The 4,786-nt window shown below is 36.8% G+C and overlaps 1 pseudogene across 1 annotated transcript; it reads right to left on the bottom strand.

Moving 5' to 3' along the window:
- Nucleotides 1-898: 898 nt before the first annotated feature.
- On the bottom strand, nt 899-4,496 carry LOC149028789 (wall-associated receptor kinase 2-like; annotated as a pseudogene). Its single transcript, XR_016170554.1, has 4 exons — nt 3,368-4,496; nt 3,083-3,241; nt 1,218-2,386; nt 899-1,136 (listed from the first exon to the last, which is right to left on the bottom strand). The product of XR_016170554.1 is annotated as a wall-associated receptor kinase 2-like (transcript).
- Between the last annotated feature and the right edge of the window lie 290 nt (nt 4,497-4,786).

The raw sequence follows: 4,786 nt of genomic DNA, 5'->3' as shown, positions 1-4,786 counted from the left end.
TATGTTTGCAATCAATTACATCTATTACCCCTAGAAAAAAAAAATCAATTACAAATGTCTCTTTACTGCTTTAACATAGCTGTCCATTTATAGCTTTTAATTCTTAATAGTAAGGGGCTCTGTAATTGATTTTTTTTTTTTTCTTGGGTAGTAGATGTCATTGATTGCAAACACCAAAATTTACCAACTGAAGACAATCAGACTCAAAAATAACATCCTTCGGACTCACGTCACTAGTTGCTATCATCCCAAGTCCGAGCAAATCAGTACCCACTTACTTTCCCAAGTCTGAGTATTGAATACATTTGGCCAAGAAAACAAAAGTATTGAACACATTGGCTATCCTAGTAATCAGGCCCAGTTGGGAAATAAATTGACTTAATTAAATTGCCCAATAACAAGGATTTGCAAAGCCCCAGCCCCCACAAGTAAAGCTGATTATGCAAATGAAGGCGCAAAGCTCAACCCACCTTGTCCTAGATTATACAATCTTGTCCATGAAATCCAATGCATTTCATTCCTTCATTGGGCCCACCCAATGAAAATTAGATAAATCCTTCCCGATTTTAGCAAGCACACCACAAGGGAGAGAGAAATGGACCCAACATAAGTAGCCATAGTTGACGTACCTAACCAATTTGATGAGGAGTTCATGGCCTACTTGAGTCAATAAATTATGTTTCCACCTTTGAACTAACTATGATGAAAAAGAAGAGGAGGGGAAGGAAAGTTTGCTTGGGAACGGAGAAAGTTGTATAGTATAAAGGGAAGCAAAGGAGGGACTCATGGAGATGTTGAGGAAATAGGGAAGCATGACAATTTCAACGAAGAAACAACGAAGCCAATTTTCTTTTCACTTTGAATAGAGATATATAATTTGAGGATTAGAACAAATTTGATTATCACAGTCATATGCACACTTCAATCTGATTGTAATTTTATCTAAAATAATCAAATAAAAAATTATAACAACTTAATTACGAAGTGTTGGTTTTTACCAAATGAACTAACTCCTTAACATATGATAAAGAAATGTTATGTTCAATAGTAGAACAACACAGATTAGGCCTCCGGATATAATCCATCGAGCAGCACACACCTTCGTTGAATCTCACTAGCACTTGCCTTTCTCTCACCTGCACATAGAAGAAATCCAAGAATAAATTGACTGAAAATCCATAAACACAGAGTATAATGATGTGTCAATAAAAGATTACCTTGCCACTAAGCTAAATTCATCATCAGTTACACTAGAACTCATCTCTATTTCAACAATTGCATTAGTAGGACTTGTCGATGGTTCACCTAGAAAAGGTTCAGTCTCTTGATTATGTTGTGCCGAAGATCGTTCGTAGAACATCCTCAAAGAATCAAGATCTCTTGCAACTTCCTTCATTGTTGGCCTATCTTCCCTTTTATCCTTTAAGCAGTCTCTTGCAAGTTCAGCAACTGCCAATAATTGTTCTCTCTTCCCATCAATTAATATTATGTCATCAATAATATTAAAAAGATTCCCATCTTTCATTGAAGATAAAAAATATGACACTAGTGTTGTACACTCCCCAAATTCTTCAAATAAAAGTGGTTTCTTTCCAGTCAAAAGCTCCAACAGAACAACTCCAAAACTATAAACATCACTTTTATCAGTTAGCTGGCCTATAGGAAGGCATTCTGGGTCTAAGTATCCATGAGTCCCTTGAATCTGTGTCATCTTTTGAGTTTCATCCAAAGGAACCAATCTCGAAGCTCCAAAATCAGATACTTTAGCCCTATATTTATCATCCAGTAATATATTTGAAGACTTGACATCTCTATGAAAGATAGGTATTGCATGTGAAGAGTGCAAATACGCTAGAGCATCGGCCGTTTCTGTAGCAATTCTTAAACGATTTCCCCATGAAATACTAGGTGTTTGATTCTTCCTATGGATATGTTCAGAGAGGGTTCCATTAGAAATGAATTCATAAACCAATAATGGAACTTCAATCTCTAAGCAACAACCCAAAAGCTTCACCACATGCCTATGATTGATTTGAGAGAGGATATCAAACTCATTTATGAAACTGTATAATCTGGCCTGTACCCACAATTTTGGATTTCTTAATGGCAACTACTTTGCCACTGGATAAGGTACCCTTATAAACTCTACCAAACCCACCTTCGCCAATTATTTGACTCTCATGGAAGTTATTAGTTGCCTTCTTTAATGCCTCAATAGAGAAAATTTTGGCAATATCTTTTTCCCCTTTCTTTGAAGCAATTTGTTTCTGCAATAACTGACCTCCATTTTGATTGAAGAATTTTTCCCTTTGTCTACGTCTTCTTTGAATTGCCCAATACAAAACCCAAACAAAGACAAATAAACCCACGAAACTTGCACTGGTACCTACATGCATAAAGTAAGATTTAGATATATATATATAAAAGTAAGTAATCTTTAACATTTGAGGATTTATAAACAAATAACTACCTATTTTGGATTGGGATTGAATGCAATAATAGGTCTTTTGATTGGTTCTCTTTCCTCCTTTGGTATTTTACGATTTGAATCTCTTATAAGCTACATTTGTTTGCAAAGGTGGGGTCGGAAAAAAAAGGGGGGAAAAAAAAGACATGTGAATCCCATGTGTAGTGGGGTGAGGGAGAAGGAATGGAAAGGAAAAAAAGGGATTTAGTGGAAAAGTGTTAATTGTGGGTCCTACCTTATAGTTTTCCACACTTTTCCACAAAGTCGCACACATTTTTTGGGATTTTGAAAATGCTTGAGGTGGGAAAGTTAGCATGTCACATCAGCAGAGGAAACTTGTCTCTAACTTTCCTATCCCAAGCAACCAAACAAACTACACTTTTAGGATTAAAAGGAAAAGTTTGCTTTTTGAAGAATTTTCTCACCCCACCTTTATTCCAGTAACAAACGCAGCCTTACATTTTCAAATTCAAGTCAAAGTAGATTGAAAAATAAATCTGAATTTACTCGATAAATTAGTTAGTCAAACAGTTGGGTGGCCTACATGCCAAAGCTTATTCGATAAAAATATTCCTTTGCAAAGGAGGATTTCATAAATCAATAAATAAAAATTACCTGCAACAATTATAATTGTCATGTCTTTAGTACAGCCAGAACCATGTACCGTTCCATCGCCACGGTAGCCTTCTCGACATTGGCAGGTATAGTTCCCATAGGTATTTTTGCATATAGCATTGGTATTGCAGTTATTAGTGGATTCACACTCATTTATGTCTTCATCAAAACCATACCACATCACAAGAATGAAGAAAAGCTATTAGCTACTGTAACGAAATCTAGATGAACGAGTCGACAACAACAAACTAAGGAGTAAGGACTCAAGAAAAGTAAGATACTTACCTTGGCATCCTTGAACAGGGAGATAAGGGTTGCCTTCAAAACCATCGTTGCAGGTACAATTGTAGCCAGGGGCATTGATTGATTTAGAGGAATAGCTGTTTGGCCCGCATGTCTTATTTCCAATTGCCCAGTCCAACACAACTGGGATCTTCGATCTGTCAAATTCCTCTCTTGAAAGATATGATGATTCAAAGGTGAAGGATTCATAATCACCTATGAAGGCAAAGCTGCAAGGGTTGAACTTCCAACTCGAAACTGTTTCTAACTTGATAGTCAACGGTCACATCAATTTCTTTTAGACCCAAAGGTATTGAGGTCTGGCAACAACCAATTCCAGAACAAGACCCATTGATCACACTTTGCAACTTATCACACAATGATATGCACCCACTAGTGAAATTTCCGTCATCATTAAAATTTGAAGTTAACAAGGCAACCGTGTTGCAACCTATGCCTATGAGCTTATTGCGGGTGGCTGATAACCTGAATGGTGAATCTGCTTGTGAATCTGCTTGTGAATCTGCCACGACAGTCACGGGATATCCATAAGAGATCTTTTGTGATTGATTTCCTCTATTATAGTAGCATTCACCAGAAAAAGATGGGCGACGCAGAACGACATGAGCTTTCAATAATGATATCTGAAGAACCTCCTCGGAATTGATTCCATAGTAGGGTTTACCATTCTCACATGTGATTTGGTAGTCAGGATCGCTGAAGCAACCTTCCCTGAGGCCAAAAGGGTAGGGTATGTCTATATCTCCACATTTGCTGTCGCAACCCGGCAAGGCTAGTGGTGGTGGAACTGCCGTGGCTATTTCTACTGATGAAAAAAGAAATAGCAACACCACCAGAAGATTCACAACGATAGCTAAGCTTATGATTTCCATCTGATCTTCTACAGAAAAGCTTGTACAAGGTACCAATCGACCACTACTCGGCCAAACTACTTACTTCATCTTCTTCAATTACCCTGATAAAAGAATTGAAAACGAGAAGCGATGTAAGATAACCAAATTTGTACCTGAATATTCGGTTACATAACCCGCTACTACTTCTTCCTCTATTGCTAAATCAACAAAAATGAGTAAGGCAATTTCTTAGAACCTTCTTCCCCCTAAAAAGCTTTCCAAAGCTCATTTCCATTTTCTTATTCAAAAATTTCTAGATAATTACAATGGAACTTTCATATATATCTTGAAAGATGTGAATAAGCGCTATTGAGCTTTCATTATCATCGCATGGCCTCCCATTATTGTTGGAAAAAGTTGAATAACTCGTACTAACTACCAAATTCCTTTCATATCATCACTTGGCTTTCCATCCTACTATTGGGGGGAAATTTGAAAGAAAGAAAAAAAATCAAAGAACTTTTCAGAAAAATAAAATAATATGATATTTGAAGGGCACCTATTGACT

Source organism: Hakea prostrata, chromosome 1, assembly GCF_041222555.1.
Source record: "Hakea prostrata isolate BN-2017 chromosome 1, UWA_Hpros_2, whole genome shotgun sequence".
In the NCBI taxonomy this organism is placed as follows: Eukaryota; Viridiplantae; Streptophyta; class Magnoliopsida; order Proteales; family Proteaceae; genus Hakea; species Hakea prostrata.
Note: the sequence above shows the minus strand (reverse complement) of the source record. Positions and strands in the feature narration are given on the sequence as shown.